The sequence below is a fragment of the Schistocerca piceifrons genome, chromosome 6 (genome assembly GCF_021461385.2).
Source record: "Schistocerca piceifrons isolate TAMUIC-IGC-003096 chromosome 6, iqSchPice1.1, whole genome shotgun sequence".
Lineage (NCBI taxonomy): Eukaryota > Metazoa > Arthropoda > Insecta > Orthoptera > Acrididae > Schistocerca > Schistocerca piceifrons.
In genome coordinates, this window is record NC_060143.1 from 422,586,438 (window position 1) to 422,604,990 (window position 18,553).

The following is an 18,553-nucleotide window of genomic DNA, read 5'->3' on the forward strand; positions in this document are numbered from 1 at the left end:
TGTGTTAATTTTGGACAGTATAGAAAACTCATGTCAGTAATAATACAAGATGTAGCACATCATCAACCTTCTCAAAAAATGTACTTAATAATTTGTGACGTTGCTGAGAGGGAAAACTCCCTGTGTTTTATCTCGTACACAGAATGGAAAGAAACGAAGTGTTGTAAAGAGTATGCAACATTTTAATATTTTTTAGAGATTTTACACTTACTAAATTTTTTTGAGTATGGTAGGCGATCTGAAACGGAAAACTGTTGACTGTCTTCTCGAAGCATACCGTATCCCTAGTGCTTAGTGGCATCATTGATGAAAAAGTGCCAGTGCTGTATCACAGATCAATCTCATCAAAGGTATCTTAAGAAATTAAGAGTACAAAAAAGTTGTGTAATTTGGTGTCACTTAGCTTTGTGACATTGTTAAGTGATAAAAGGGATTTCTCAAATTTCACACCTGCATATTTTTTGTTTTTAATTAGTCTTTGGCCACTGACTTGGAAAAATTTTCTCCGACGTATTGGGTACATCGGTTTTATACAGGAAAATTGTACAATGTAGTATTTACACTTCAGACAAGTATGGAAAATTAAGCATTTGGAATGAATACAGGTTTTTACAATAATAATATGGTCGGATACTTGTCAGTGGTATTTAAATAAAACTGTAGATTAACTCACTTTAGGGCCTACTAGTACTTGTGCATACTACATCAACATATTTGAATGATGTATGCTTTTTTGTTTTCAAGGAGCTCAAGTCAGCTCATTTTCTGTGATGTTAGGGAACACTGAAAATCTTTCTGCCTGGTTCACGCATTATCGTGTTGAGGTTTAGTTGTAAACAAAAATTATTCCTTCATTATGAGTAGTTATCTGCCTCATAGATGATGTATCCTGTTATATATTCAGACACTTAACTATCAGGATATTAAAATGTAAAAACAAAGACAAACATCATAGCAGGCAGGTGACATTGCCAAAGTGTACCGGAAACGGTGCGTATTATTGCCTCACATATTTGACGAACTATGTACGCTATCATCACATTTAAGTTTTAAAAAAAGGCAAGACATGGAATCGACAGCTATGCATTCCCCCAGACAGGAAATTTTGTTATTGAGAAATTTCTGAAAACTCTGCACATTCGTATTCCCCCACACCAATACTGTAAATTCAGAATCTTACAATGTGGATACCCAAAGAAGAATTAGGTCAACAGAGTAAAAAGGTGCGGTAATGACATCTGAGGCGTTTATATCTGTTACTCTTACTAGGTTAACACAATCAGCCATCCACTGGAATTCTGCGTACAATAACGCCAAATAGAAGAGATACGTAACAAACTGAAGACTTGGAGATACTTATATAGCCGCTCTCTCAACAAAAAAGTAAGACCCTCTCGATAGCAGAAGAAATCGAGCAGTTTTCCGGAATCACAGAGAATTTCGCTCAGGTGGGCTATCTTGTACAGGAATAAGAGAATCTATCACATTGCGTATATTTTTGTGTTGTATTACAAGGCCCTGCACTTGTTCCATTAAGCGAACAGCATCACAAATTAAGCTTCGAATTTTACCTACGGTATTCAGCTTACGTATTAGTTCCTACATGAAAAAGCGCGTTTATAACATTTCACTCTAACGGTGCTGTAGCAAAGTTCTGTGTATTTCCTGTTTCAGCTGCGAGGGCAATATTTCTGATAGCGACCGATAACCTATATACGTACTATATGATACACCAATAATCGTTCAGTCATCAACTGATGTGTACTGGACCGTTAATATTCTAAAGGTGCTTCCACACGATGCCGTTTTTGTGTTCAATTTTGCGACTGCCCATAAATTTCCGACAGTGGAGCTATGCACACGCATTTGTACATGCGTCATTTCCTGGAAATGGCAAAAAGGAACAAATGTGTGTGAATTCCTAAGGGACCAAATTGCTGAGGTCATCGGTCCCTAGACTTACACACTACTTAAACTAACTTATGCTAAGAACAACACACACACCCATGCCCGAGGCAGTACTCGAACCTCCGGCGAAAGGGGCCGCGCAATCCGTGACATGGCGCAGCAAACCACGCGGCCATTTCGCGAGGCCCTGGAAGTGGAGGCCGTGCGTAAAGCATATTGCTGCCCGCCTTCGGTGGGAATCTTTGCGCTTTTCAGCAGACGACAAGCAGCTGGGACCCATAGGTGTTTGATTGTGAAGTGTGTTGTGGTTATACTGTGAACCGATTTATGTGCAATAATGTCTGTTGACTTCAAAGGAAGTACGTTTAAGTTTGTAGATGATTTCAGACAAAGAAAAAAGTCGTATGGAGTGCCACTTCTGAAGAGTATTTGAATGAAAATTCGAGATGTGTTGCCCTGTACGCCACGTATTAGATAAAAAGCCTCCGATCATATTTCTGTAAAGAATAAGTAAGCATACTGTAAAATTTTGTGTATGAAAAGTATATACGAAAACTGGACGAATATTCATGCGATTTAAAAGCACAGCAACTGACGAGTCTGACATTTGAAAAGAAGAAGTGTTGGGATATGTGTAGCTGCTCAACAAACTACTAAAAGAGAAATGAAGCACACTGATGATGCAAACAATATGAAACTGAAAAACGCAACCTCCGTTTTTCTTTGGATTCTGGATTATATAAAATTTCCAAATTTGTCGAGTCCGAGAATGTAATCAACATATCATATTTCATCGTAACATACAAAAGACGTGCTGAAATTTACTAAACTTCACATAACGAATAAGAACCTTCCTTAAGTATTTCACTGTTATTTTTATTTATTATGCCTGTTCCGTTGATCCAGTATGCAAGATAATTGCATGGTAATGGAACGAGTCATAATTATATATGAGATCAGTACTTACACATCCTAATAGCCAAGGGCCAGTGAAAGTGGTACATCTGCCCAGTTTCGTGTGTGGCCCCCGCAAGCACTCAGAAGTGCCGCAACACAATGTGGAATGGACTCGACTAATGTCTGAAGTAGTGCTGGAGGGAATTGACACCATGAATCCTGCACGGCTGTCCATAAATCCGTAAGAGTACGAGGGGGTGGAGATCTCTTCTGCAGGCATTCCAGATATACTCAATAACATTCATGGTTGGGGAGTTCGGTGACCAGCAGAAGTGTTTAAATTCATAAGAGTGTTCCTTGAGCCGCTCTGTAGCAATTCTGGACGTGTGGGGTACTGCTGGAATTGCCCAAGGCCGTCGGAATGCACAATGGACATGAATTGATGCAGGTGATCAGACTGGATGTTTACGTGTCACCTCTCAGAGTCGTATCTAGACGCTTCAGGGGTCCCATATATCTCCAACTGCATACGCCCCACACCATTACAGAGCCTCCACCAGCTTGAACAGTCCCCTGCTGACATCTAGGATCCATGAATTAGTGAGATTGTCTCCATACCCGTACACGTCCATCAGGGAGACCCAATTTGAAACGAGACTCGTCCGACCGGGCAACATGTTTCCAGTCATCAACCGTAAAATGTCGGTGTTGACGGTCCCAAGCGAGGCGTAAAAGTTTGTGTCGCGCAGTAATCTAAATCTACATCTACATCTACATCTACATCTACATCTACATGATTACTGTGCAATTCACATTTGAGTGCTTGGCAGAGGGTTCATCGAACCACAATCATACTATCTCCCTACCATTCCACTCCCGAACAGCGCGCGGGAAAAACGAACACCTAAACCTTTCTCTTCGAGCTCTGATTTCTCTTATTTTATTTTGATGATCATTCCTACCTATGTAGGTTGGGCTCAACAAAATATTTTCGCATTCGGAAGAGAAAGTTGGTGACTGAAATTTCGTAAATAGATCTCGCCGCGACGACAAACGTCATTGCTTTAATGACTTCCATCCCAACTCGCGTATCATATCTGCCACACTCTCTCCCCTATTAAGTGATAATACAAAAGAAGCTGCCCTTTTTTTGCACCCTTTCGATATCCTCCGTCAATTCCGCCTGGTAAGGCTCCCACACCGCGCAGCAATATTCTAACAGAGGGCGAACGAGTATAGTGTACGCTGTCTCTTTAGTGGACTTGTTGCATCTTCTAAGTGTCCTGCCAATGAAACGCAATCTTTGGCTCGCCTTCCCCACAATATTATCTATGTGGTCTTTCCAACTGAAGTTGTTCGTAATTTTTACACGCAGGTACTTGTTGAATTGACAACCTTGAGAATTGTACTATTTATCGAGTAATCGAATTCCAACGGATTTCTTTTGGAACTCATGTGGATAACCTCACACTTTTCGTTATTTAGCGTCAAGTGCCACCTGCCGCACCATACAGCAATCTTTTCTAAATCGCTTTGCAACTGATACTGGTCTTCGGATGACCTTACTAGACGGTAAATTGCAGCATCGTCTGCGAACAACCTAAGAGAACTGCTCAGATTGTCACCCTGGTCATTTATATAGATCAGGAACAGCAGAGGTCCCAGGACGCTTCCCTGTGGAACACCTGATATCAATTCAGTTTTACTCGATGATTTGCCGTCTATTACTACGAACTGCGACCTTCCTGACTGGAAATCACGAATCCATGGTACGAAAGTGGGCCTTTGACTCCAAAAGCCCATATCGATGATGTTTCGTTAAATTATTCACTTTTTAATGGCCCAGCATTGAAATCTGCAGCAATTAGCGGAAGGGTTGCACTTCTGTCACATTGAACGACTCTCTTCAATCGTCGTTGGTCCCGTTCTTGCAGTATCTTTTTCCGGCCACAGCAATGTCGGAGATCTGTAGTTTTACCGGATTCTTGATATTCACGGTACACTCGTGAAATGGTCACGAGGAAAAATCCCTATTTCATCCCTAGGTCGGAGATGCTGTGTCCCATCGCTCGTGCCCCGACTATAACACTACGTTCAGACTCACTTAAAGCTTGATAACCTGCCATTGTAGCAGCAGTGACCGATCTAACAACTGCGCCAGACGGTAGTTGTCTTATATAGGCGTTACCGACCGCAGCGCCGTATTCTGCCTGTTCACATGTCTCTGTATTTCAATATGCATGCCTGTACCAGTTTCTTTGGCGCTGCAGTGTAAATACAATTTTTAATATGTGTATAAGAACAAAATATGCTAATAATTACAAGCTTAGGCATTTCCTACAGTGAAAAGAGGTATAAAAAATTTAAATAATAAATTACAATTATTCCACTTTACACGTTACAGACTTGATAGAATTGAAATGCTTTGCTTCGAAATGGGGAATAAATGATTCAAACTAGTATGTAAGCCGTCAGTTGGTAGCTAACAACATTTTTTCCCAGCCTTATGGCTGCAGTTTCCAGAGCACAAAATCTAAAATCTCATTATGACCTCGCTCTGAAATACGCACACAAAACTTTGTCATCACTTTGTAGTTCTCTTACCTCTGTTGTTTACATACTTTTTTACCCACAGTCGCTTATTCGTTTTCTTTTTCTGTCACCTTTTCATCACAATAAACATCATTTCTGGAAACCCAGAATATACTCTGTAGGAATCAACATGGATTCCGGAAACAGCGATCGTGTGAGCCCCAACTCGCTTTATTTGTTCATGAGACCCAGAAAATATTAGATACAAGCTCCCAGGTAGATGCCATTTTCCTTGACTTCCGGAAGGCGTTCTATACAGTTCCGTACTGTCGCCTGATAAACAAAGTAAGAGCGTACGGAATATCAGACCAGCTGTGTGGCTGGATTGAATAGTTTTTAGCAAACAGAACACAGCAAGTTGTTCTCAATGGGAGGGCGTCTACAGACGTTAGAGTAACATCTGGCGCGCCACAGGGTAGTGTTATGGGACCATTGCTTTTCACAATATATATAAATGACCTAGTGAATAGTGTCGGAAGTTCCATGCGGCTTTTCGCTGATGATGCTGTAGTATACAGAGAAGTTGCAGCATTAGAAAATTGCAGCGAAATGCAGGAAGATCTGTAGCGGATAGGCACTTGGTGCAGAGAGTGGCAACTGACCCGTAACATAGACAAATGTCATGTATTCCGAATACATAGAAAGAAGGATCCTTTATTATATTATTATATGGTAGCGGAACAAACACTAGTAGCAGTTACTTCTGTGAAATATCTGGGAGTATGCGTACGGAACGATTTAAAGTGGAATGATCATATAAAATTAATTGTTGGTAAGGCGGGTGCCAGGTTGAGATTCATTGGGAGAGTCCTTAGAAAATGTAGCCCATCAACAAAGGAGGTGGCTTACGAAACACTCGTTCGACCTATACTTGAGGATTGCTCATCAGTGTTGGATCTGTACCAGGTCGGGTTGACAGAGGAGATAGAGAAGATCCAAAGAAGGGCGTCGCGTTTCTTCACAGGGTTATCTGGTAAGCGTGATAGCGTTACGGAGATGTTTAGCAAACTCAAGTGGCAGACTCTGCAAGAGAGGCGCTCTGCATCGCCGTGTAGCTTGCTGTCGCGGTTTCGAGAGGGTGCGTTTCTTGATGAGGTATCGAGTATATTGCTTCCCCCAACTTATACCTCCCGAGAAGATCACAAGTGTAAAATTAGAGAGATTCAATCGCGCACGGAGTCTTTCCGGCAGTCGTTGTTCCGCGACCATACGCGACTGGAACACGAAAGTGAGGTAATGCAGTGGCACGTAAAGTATCCTCCGCCACACACCGTTGGGTGGCTTGCGGTGTATGAATGTGTATGTAGATGTAGACGTAGAACACAAGCTCCCAAGCAAAGAAGGGGACTCATACCAAACGGCTCGCGCATTGAACAAACGTGTGGACACGAGAACGCCCATGCGTACATGCGTTCTTTCCACAAAGTTTTGTTTGTGCCCTTTTATTCCCGTTGTAGCAGCTCACTATTCTCCGAAGTAACTGGATTAATAGATGTGTAGAACCAAAAAAACACTGAACTATCGTCCCTGGACTACTGTCACTAAGATTATGATACGTCCCCACGGTAGCCCCCCCCCCCCCCCCTTTCTTATGTGGGGCATACGGGTACCATTCAGTGTCGACTCTCTGGAGAATGGTTTCTCCTCTTCCGACTGTAAACATTTCCGGAACCCTGGTGCGCCTGGACCTCAGGACGCGTAGGATAAATGCGACGTGCAGGTCGGGAGAACACTTCACTGCGCTGTCCTGTTGTTGATCGAGGTGTCCCAGTAGGCACTGCAGTCGGTGCCCATGACCTTCTTTGCTGTTCCTGTGGCTGCGGCTGATTGGCTGGCGCGGCGTCTGGAGTATAGGGCGCCGAGGTACGACTTTTCTTCCTGCCCGCGTTCTATGTTCCCCTCGGACTGCGTGTCCAGCTGGCTGCTCGTCCTCTTCCTTCTGACATGTCTGTGAACTTTTCTCCTCTCTCGTGAAGACCACTGTATTATGAGGTGATAATGTTTCTCCACCTTGTCGATTGTTTGTGGTTCCTGGTTTTTCAGGTTGCGCTGTGTCCTCCTACTCTGCCACATACTCTGGTTTTAGTTTCTCTATAGATACTGCCGTGGTCTTGCCTTCTTGCTCTATGACAAAAGTATGTGTCTTACGCTTCAAGACTCGGCATGGTCCCTCATATGGCGGGCATAATGGTGGTTTGACTGCAACTCCTAGTCGTAACCACACAGCAGAACATTGATGAAGATGGCTCTGAGCACTATGGGACTTAACATCTATGGTCATCAGTCCCCTAGAACTTAGAACTACTTAAACCTAACTAACCTAAGGACAGCACACAACACCCAGCCATCACGAGGCAGAGAAAATCCCTGACCCCGCCGGGAATCGAACCCGGGTGATGAAGATGTTTATGAATAAATACAAGTATTATACAGTGACGCAGAGGAGCCTATGGGGGAAGTTTTTGGATTGAACGCTAGCTGAAGGTATCATTGTATTTTGAAGCTCTATTAAATCCGCGGGAATACAAATCTGTTTGCCGAGAACCATTTAACTTGGTGCTAGGTCCATATCTACTTTAACAGCCGTTCTTAACCCAAGCAGCAGTACAGGGAAAGCTTCTATCCATGTCTCCTGGTGACACATGAATGCAGCTTTACGAGTTCTATGCAGTCTTTATACCATGCCATTGCTGGCAGGATGATAGCTTGTAGTCCGCAAATGGGAAATTCTACATAATCCCTTAAGCTCTGTAAACCGTTCACACTCGAACTGACGTCCCCGGTCAGTTGACACTGTGGACGGACTCCAACATAGGGGCGAATTTGACCACGAGCTGTCTCGCACCACGATGTCGTATGCCTCCCGCCGGAGGTTAGAGTCCTCCCTCGGGCATGGGTGTGTGTGTTGTTCTTAGCACAAGTTAAAGTTAGTTTAAGGAGTGTGTATGTCTAGGGACCGATGACATCAGGAGTTTGGTCCCTCAGGAATTCACACACACATTTTTGATGTCGTTAGCGCGGCCGGTACGTAAGTTTCTTTCAGTCCATAACTCGAATTTTTTTTCTTCCTTTAATCTCTGCAATTCATCGTCTACTTTTTGTGCCGGGCCAATAGCTGGCCATGAAATTCCTTGAATCGCTGTACACGCTTTTGATATACAGCCCGCCACAATGTCGTCATAACCACTGTTGTTACGAACGTCCTTCGTAAATTGTCCTATGAATTCCAGATGTCTGATGCGACGTGAGGTACTCTCCTGGTGAATCCTCTGAAAGGCGTTGACCAGTGGGCGGTACAGAAGGGTCTTGCCTCTAAATCTGTACTGAAATATTTTACTTCTTTGTATATTGCCAATAACTCCCTATTGATAGCTGACCACAGAGTTTGAGCTGGTAAGAGCTTTCTTGAAAACAACGCCAATGGTTGCCATATCGCTGCCACCCGCTGCTGCATTGCTACACCAATGTCGCTCCGGCTTGCGTCAGCCATTAGAGCCAGCTCTGCAGTATGAGCTGGATGACATAACAGTAGCCAACACCAACGAATCCTTGAGTTTAGAGAAGGCTCCTGTTATCTGCTGTAACCACGGCACCTGAGGTTTGCCACTGGTATGTTCCCCTGCTAGATTTGTATAAAGAGGCTCTAGAATCTCAGCTACATGTGGTAAGTGACGTCCGTAAAAATTTATCAGTCCCAATAAACGACGTAACTCTTCGTATATTTCTGGTTGGCACATGTTTACTATTGCTTTTACTCGCTCTGGAAGGGGCTTACACCTTCTGCTGTAGCCTCGTACCCCAGAAATTTGATCTTCCTTTTCCCTAATCTACGTTTATCAGGGTTTAAAAGGACGTCAAATTTTTGCAAACGATCGAACAGCTGTCGTAAATGCCTCTTGTGTTCTTCCGCGTTTCGTGAATTATTCTCATTTTCAAGTGCATTGCGGCATTTGTTTAAATGAATATGTTTGGTTCGCTTCTCTTGCGTGTTTTTGAAGTTAGACAACAGTCAGAAAATCTGACAAAATGAAGGTGCGGACTACAACAGAAATTAGACCAGACCTTAAACAATGAAAATCAGGAATATACAAAGTAGCATGTAAAACTTGCTCAAGCTACTACATTGGACGAACTAGCAGGAATTTTCGAATTAAATTCAATGAACATATCAACTGCTACACGCATGACCAATTTACAAAGTCAGCAGTAGCATAACAGCTTAAAAAACACTGAAATACACTGTACACACATTCGAAAACATAGAAGATTTTAAAACACTTCACCTCTTCCAAAAACCTCTTGCAATGGATTTGATAGAGGAGCTTGAAATTTTTGTACACCACAAAATGGGAGGAGACTACATTCTCAAAGACAAACTATATGGTGAATCACTTAATTTCTACAAATGTTTGTCCTGTGTAAGTCCAACAATTTTCATAAATATGTACTTTTCGTTATTAGAAAAAAAGTCGATAATTTAAGACAACAGTTTTAAAAGTATGTTTTGTAATGTACAACCTAATAACCCTAACAACTGCGACTGAGTACAAACCTTTTGTGAAGTCATATCATCGTAATATCTTTGTGGCATGTTTTATAGACAAATAGTGTAAGTGTTAATTTGCATCTGTGTGATATTCTGTGTAGTGGAGTAGACACTCAAAGATTGAGTTTGTGCAATTTTCCGATTGCAGTCTAACTTCTGAAACACCTAAGAAAGGCAGAAAATCACACATGCAACCATCACCAAATATATTCATGTTATTTAATGCACTTTAAAACGAGAATAAATTCTCGCGACGCGTTGTGCTAAGCAAAAAAATTAAGTAACTGGTGCAGTTATTATTATTTAAACCATGAATGACACAAATACAGACTTACCTGAATCATATAATATGATGAACGATATTAAATCGATTGATTGTCTTGCAAGCCAGATCTTCCGCGTATGACACACAACCAATATTGATTTAAAAAGCGTCGTTATTGCGAAACATGGCGCTTTATGTATTCGAAGAACTAAGTGTTACCGACAGGGGATCGCTAGTTCAGTTTATATTTCTAGACTTCCAGAAGGCTTTTGGCGCTATTTCCCACAACCGGCTTCAAATCAAACTGCGTACCTGCAGTACAGTCTCAGTTGTGCGACTGGATTTTTATTTTCCTGACAGAAAGGTCAAAGTTCGTTCCTGTGTTCCCCAAGGAAGTGTTACAGGCCATCCGCTATTCTTAGTCGATGCAACCGATTTAGGTGTCAATCTGAGCAGCCGTCTTACAGTGTTTGCAAATGATGCTGTCGTCTACAGTCTGGTAAAGTCACCAAAAGAACAAAACCAATTGCAAAATGATTTATACAAAACATCTGTATGGTGCGAAGAGTGGCATTGGTCCCAAGCTATAAAAAGTGTGAGGTTCTCCACAATTGAAATACTGCCCATTCAACTGTAAGGGGCGATAAAGAAGTTTCCGGTTGAGGTCGTTGTTGCAGATTATATACAACAGAGCGCGACTCCGATGCTGGTATATAAGCACCGACATGTAGGCAAGGGATTAGTGAGGCTTTAGTGTCTTTCCGCAATGTGTGCACTGAAACCGGTATTACCTCGGCGCATCATAAAACTCCCAAATGACTAAGCAGGGCAGGGGAGCATTCACCTTTTATCGTTCACAATATTTACTAACGTCAATGAACAGAAATAAGAATTGTCATAAAGACCATCAGTTGGCTTCAGTACCCAACCAAATATAACAACTCTTCAAATGAGAAAGACAATACCTTAAAAAAAGGGTAACTTTACACATGAACTGTGAATAATTGTATTTTCTATGAACAAATAGTGAAGAAACAACATTTAGAATAATCTCCCAATCAGAGAACTTTTATATGTAAAGCCCATGAGTTGCTTTAGTTACGTCCTGAGGAGCGGCCATCTCGTGGTCGTGCGGTAGCGTTCTCGCTTCCCACGCCCGGGTTCCCGGGTTCGATTCCCGGCGGGGTCAGGGATTTTCTCTGCCTCGTGATGGCTGGGTGTTGTGTGCTGTCCTTAGGTTAGTTAGGTTTAAGTAGTTCTAAGTTCTAGGGGACTGATGACCATAGATGTTAAGTCCCATAGTGCTCAGAGCCATTTGAGGAGCGGCCAACACGGTCCACACCTGGTTGTGCCGCTCGGACCCGATTTATCCGCCCGACCGAGGGCGCGAAGTACCGTAGTTGCATCCGACTTCACTTCCCGGTTGCTCCTCTTCCTCAACCGGTTAATTCAGGGGCCTGAATTGGGTGCATCTGAGTCTTAACGGAACGTTCAGTTCCGTCAGATTCAAGAACAAGCGAGAATCAGAAGGTGTAGCCCAGACCCACCACCTAGGCACAGAGTAGAACACCACAATTGTAGTCCAACAAATCGCGTGTGGGGACGCATCAACAACACGGTACAATCAAATGTCTCAACCAGTGCGATTTTAGTAAAAGCAAAATCAATCACTTAAAACAACTTTAAATAAAAAGGCATAGCAACAGTATCGCAAGATTTAAAACAAATTGGGACTGCTAATTTTAGCTTAAAAGTAACCATTAAACTCAGGGTTGTGATATTTTAAGTAACCGATTGAGCTCAAATCCATATGTGATGCCCCCCCCCCCCTAAAAAAAAAACACCAAATGATATTTTATGCTTAAGATAATCGACTCCTTCGCGGATCCCGACATTCAAATCTTCGCACAAGTGTCTCACGGAGTTAGCGTACCTTCGTGCATCATACAGTTCAAGATCCATCAGTTGGGATGGTAAGGCAGAACGCCGACGTTACCAGACACCAAGCAACAAGTGTTCCATCAAAATGGTGCAAGAAATTGCGTACAGTCCGACCACAACATGGATTACTAACAGATTCCCATAACTCAGCACTCGCTAATAGTTTGTCTCAGGTGAGGTACATCTGCAATACGGGAGGCAGAAGGTGCATGGCCAGTGAAAAACATGAATAGAAAGACGTCACCTTATCAGTCCAGCGAAATAATCGTCCAACAGCATCGGAGAAGCAGGTCGCCACTACAATCTCCCAGTAACATGTCATCGGTTAACGGCCACCAGCTGCTTGGCTGCGCAGACCATCTCAAGACACAGCTTTTACAACTGGCGCCTGTACAACGCCTTTTCAAAAACACCTCTTCACCGACCGGGTTACCTCCCCTCCTTGGGCAATCGCACCATCTTCTCTCTCCTCCCAACTCAGACTCACTCGCTGACCCGTCTTTCCGCTCACCGCCGGGCCACCTGGCGACCGATCCACCAGCGCCGAAAGATTAGCATCTCTGAAGAAATATCGATAGCCGCAAAACCGGCATGGCTCATGCACTAAATGCGTAAAGGTCAATTATGGCGACGTTATTGCCAAATGTGTTCAAACAGGACGGACGTGCTGTTATTCTTTTCTTAGCTGGTGAAGGACGATCTACAATAGCCATTCGTCGGAGAACGAAGAATGTGTATGGGGTAGCACGATTGTAGAAAACCACCATTGTGGATATCGCAAATGTCATAACGCAAAAGTTACGCCAACTCAAAGAGGGAGGCGCCGAGCACCCGTCCTATTGTCGTTATCCCTGCCCATGCGTGTAGAACGCTTTCAGTCCCTTAGAAAAGGTCTTGAATCGTCGTCAGTCCCTGTAGGACGAAGATGTGCAGCAGGCACTTACGGCCTTCTTCATGTACTAGGATCTTCAACCTGGTGCGCCGGTGGGATGATGTCCTCAATGCTCACGGCAGTTTTGCCTGATTTGCATACCGATTCTATACTGTGCGGCCTACGAACGGAAATTTTTTGATAGCCGTTAGAAGTATCTAGTACCAACTTAATGTGGAGCTGTCACATAGAAAACGTTCGGGAAAGACGTTTTTTTTAAATTTTTTTTATTTTGCGCAACATTTACAAGATGCAACATATCAACAAAAGAGACTGACCACATGCACTTGCGCGTCCTCTTTGGAATACTGCTGCGCATTACGAGATTCTTAGCAGATAGGACTGACGGAGGACACCGAAAAACTTCAAATTCAGAGAAGGGCCGCTCGTTCTGTACATCACGAAACAGGTGACTAACATCGATATGATAGTCGACTTCTGGATGCCACTCATTAAGAGAGAGGTGTTTTTTCGTTCTGCCGAGAGCCTTTTCACGAATTTCAGTCACACATTTTCTCTTCCGAAACCATCTACATAAGGAGAAATGACAATCGCAATGAAATAAAGGAAATCAGAGCTTGCACGGGAGGACTGAAGAGTGCTTTCTCCCTATGTGCTAATCGAGAGCGGAACGCTCGAGAAATAGTGTAAAGGTGGCGCTATGAAGCGACTGCCAAACATGTAAGTATGAAATGCAGAGTAACCATGCAGATGTAGATGTAAAATGAATTATACCGCTGCAGGGGTTTTTCAAGGGTTTTCAGCCTGGCATCTACTGTTCCCTCAAGTCGCTTTAAATCATCGCTCGCTTCAGGTCACTCCTAGCTGTTTTAAATTTCTTGCTGCTTCCAGGGATTTCTCGCTAATAGCCTAACCGAATGGTAATCCATCTCATCGTCGCAATGCCTTTCGTTCATTTATGTTGAGCGTCAGCTGCTCATCACTGCATCAAACATCGATCATCGACCCTCTACAGTTCTTACTGAAATTGGCTACAGACTTCTGATCTTGCAACTTCCCTACGTTCAGCAGCACCATCTGCAGACATCCTCATCATGATTTCTATGTTTGCCACCTTATCATTTACATGAATTATGAACTGTATTCTTTACGATCTATCAGGTTTTCTCTGCTTAATAAATTAATGGCTTAGCTCTAGTACAGTCAGCCAATGACTCAGTAGATGAGTTTCAACCGTTAACTAACTTCAGGTAAGACCAGTGCGTTGACTTTTCGGGGGGGGGGGGGGGGGGGGCAACGGTAAAATGTTGCTTTCAAAATTGATTGAAAACTTTAAGAGATAACACTATCGTAATGGCCTAAAAATGCAGTTTATTGCAGTTTCTTTTCAGAAGGAAAGGTAAGAGAGAAATAATACTTACTATAGATACTGAGCATATATTTAAGTACATGGTGATTATATTTAAAGTTAAACTTTCAAACCGCTGTAGAAATAACATCATTGGTCAGAATGACGTCAAATTGCAACGAAATATTATCTGAGAAGGGGGAAATGGTATGGCATAACAAAAGCAAATAGTTACAAAATATAGCAATAGATGGCGCTGTAAGCGTCATAATTTAACAGTGGTCGACTACAAATGACAAATGAATCATACAACAATACCTATGGTGTACGTTTGACGTTAAACAAACTGTACTACTCAGTGTGCCTGGGTGTACAGGTGTGATACTGTTAGCTACGTTAGCCCATCCACCATTGCAAGGTCATATCAAATTGGATGGGAAAAATCGGTTTTTAATTTTCCTGACGCAAAAAGAAAAGTGCTTCAAATGACTCTGAGCACTATGGGACTTCACATCAGAGGTCGTCAATCCCTCAGAACTTAGAACTACTTAAACCTCACTAACCTAAGGACATCATACACATCCATGCCCGAGGCCGGATTTGAACCTGCGACCGTAGCGGTGGCGCGGTTCCGAACTGAGGTGCCTAGAACCGCTTGCCCACAGCGGCCGGCTGAAGCCAAAAAAACCACATCAAAAGCATAAATCGGATTTTAACTCTCCTGAAGCAAAAAACCACATAAAAAAGATAAAACACATCTGTTTTTAATTCTCCTGAGGCCAAAAACCGCATAAAAAGCATCAATTGAAATCAAATCGGATTATTAATTTCCGTGTGATTGGCGCAGAACATGTTCTGTATGCCGTCCGGCGTTATCTGCAACAAGCTGAAATCGAGAAACAGCATGTTTCACAACTTACCGAAGTCTTTCCGGAAGGACGTTTAGAATATGTTGCGCAATTCGTCCCTCCGATGTAGCTAGATGTGATATTCCTGACTGAACAGTACGCTTGTTAATTTAGTGACGACAAAGAAGTCCATCACGGAAAATTCTGTACATTTTGGAGCACGTCCGTCTAACTACATAATATTGCTATTATTTTGCCATGTTGAGTTACGTACTCGTGTGTGTAAGCCATACAAAAGGGGTCATACACAAGAAATGATAACGAAGCAAACCTTTATTAGGCCTGCTCAGATAACTCATTAAGGGTTCAAATAATGATGACTGTATCATCTATGAACAATTTATTTTCGAATCACCTAAGGCGGCTACGGGATAAAGCGCCTTGTGATCAACAATACGCAGAAGGGATACTGTGTATGTGGGTTTCTGAGAACACTTTAGTTTAATGAGAAACAGGCAGCTTGGTGTAGGCCTGTTTAAATTAAACTTAAGAGCACCGTGAAGGAAAAGTGCTACAGCGCCACGCCTGTGGTACCAGTTGGAGCCAAAAAGAATCCGTGATTCGTCAGTGAGCGTCTCTTTCAATGCCACGACGGCTGAACTTTCTCCTGCACGACGCTTTGTAGCGACCATTTGAATAGTTAGCTCACAGTGAAAGAAATACATGCCCCTAGTTCGTTATTCATAGTCGGTCTCTGTAAGGTGGTGAGTGGCAATGATAAGCAGTTTTACATTGTCTTGTTTCCATAAATAATACAAGCTGTGCGGCAACAAATTTGAAGCATTAGCGTATTTGTTTAAATATCGATTTATGATGTTGACACTTTTAAATTACTTACGTTTAGTATTTCTACGTGTATTTAGACGTAATACAGTGAAAAATAGCTACTAAAAGAAATACTGAGCTCCAGCTTCCTTGAGACGTGCCCTGTTTTAGACCATCAACATAAATATATATTCAAATAGATATATTGGCATACACTACAAATGTTTAGTATGGCAAATCTCTATATACAAAAGGCAATGTCCTGAGTGACTGACACATCACCGACCTGCCCAAACCTGTAAGGACAGAAACTTGAAATTTGGTGAGGGTGATAATCTTATACTATGGGCAACGCAGATGAAGGAATGTTTCGAAATTCCACCTCTAAGAGGGTGAAATAGGAGACTAAAGGTTTTTCTTGAAAATACGTCTCTATTAATCTAATTTTGAACGTAGAACGATGGAAATTGGTATTTGGTTTCTCGGTCAGAAATAAAGAAACACTTATTTCCATATTTTTTCAATTTTAACCCCTATTGGGGGGGGGGGGGGGGGGGGATAGTTGGTGAAAGATTTTTTGCAACGAATCATTATTGAAGAACTACTGAAGAATTTTTGAAAGGCACATCTACAAAATGAGTATTTGACTTCTAGGCCAGAAATGAAAAGTACGTGTTTCAGTGTTTTTGGAGTTTCATCCACTACAGGATTGAAATAGCACCTGAGTGAGTCATTGAATCATCATCACCCAGCCTAAACTGCTAAGGACAAAAAGTTTAAATTTCGAAAGGGTGTTGATTTTATATTGTTGGCATCATTTAGTAAGGGACTATTTGTAATTCCACCCCTAAAGGGATGAAGTAGAGGATGACAGGATTCTTGAAAATGTGTCGCTATTAAGACAATTTTGTGGCTAGATATACGAAAACTGGTGTTTATCTTATCGGTCAAAATTAAAAAAATGAAAGATGCATACTTCAGGTTTTTGGATAGTCAACAAATAAGAGGGTAAAATATTAGGTGAAAGATTTTTAGAAAATATATAATTATTAACGTTTTCTTGTAGAAACATTAAATAGCTAATCAGGTGCAAACTGAAAGGTTTATTAAAACCGCTTTACCATGGTTTCAACTTTTATATACACGTCTTCTCCACAAGGAGATATAGACAACTGGATTACATGTTGTGGCAAAGGTATTTTAGAACACAGCCGAAAGGCATCAGTTAAATATATAATTTCACATCCATAATAAATTAAAACCTGCATATCATGGCAGTTGTTATGTCGTGCTTCCTCGCCAAAGTACAGCTGGTGCACACGTTGAAACCATGGTAAAGCCATTTCAATAAACTTTCCAATATGTTGCTGACTGGCTGTTTACTATTTCTCCAAGGAAATTTCATTTTATGGTTGCTGCTCCAACCATGTACAAAATTTTGAAATATTGTTAAAGTACCAATGAAGCATTTTCAAAGCTACATCAATGAAAATTGGTATTGAACATCCCAGTTAGATTTTAAAAAATCGTGTTTTCACTGTTTTTGGAATTTTTATGAGAATAATTCGTTATATATAAATATTTTTGAAGTTAATTCTACGAAAATTTGTATTTGACAACTAAAGAAATATATATTAAGGGATGAAAGTTGTTACAGAAATATCACTACAAAAACTCAAAAGAGAGGACTAACTAAGACTTCATACTCTAGCTGCCAGAATCCCTTTTTGGTCGGAAGTACACTCGGAAATACAATGTTTCTATGGCCTTATTTAGAGCGCAATGTTTAGTGGATCCTGCAAATTGTGAACATAAAAATTCGATTAAAGGAAAAATTTAAAAAAAAAACAACATTGTCCAGAGTGTACAGTCGTCACGAGCAAAGCAGTGGGCGCTAAGCTAGTTTTTGTGTTGTTGTGGTCTTCAGTCCAGAGACTGGTTTGATGCAGCTCTCCATGCTACTCTATCCTATGCAAGCTTCTTCATCTCCCTGTACGTACTGCAGCCTACATCCTTCTGAATCTGCGTAGTGTATTAATCACTAGGTCCCCCTCTACGATTTTTACCCTCCACACTGCCCTCCAATACTAAATTGATGATCCCTTGATGCCTCAGAACATGCCCTACCAACAGATTCCTTCTTCTAGTCAAGTTATGCCACAAATTTCTCTTCTCTCCAATTCTATTCAATACCTCCTCATTAGTTATGTGATCTACCCATCTAATCTTCAGTATTCTTCTGTAGCACCACATTTCGAAACTTTCTGTTCTCTTTTTGTCCTAACTATTTATCGCCCATGTTTCACTTCCATACATGGCTACACTCCATACAAATACTTTAAGAAACGACTTCCTGACACTTAAATCTATACTCGATGTTAACAATTTTCTCTTTTTCAGAAACGCTTTCCTTGCCATTGCCAGTCTACATTTTATATCCTCTCTACTTCGACCATCATCAGTTATTTTGCTCCCCAAATAGCAAAACTCA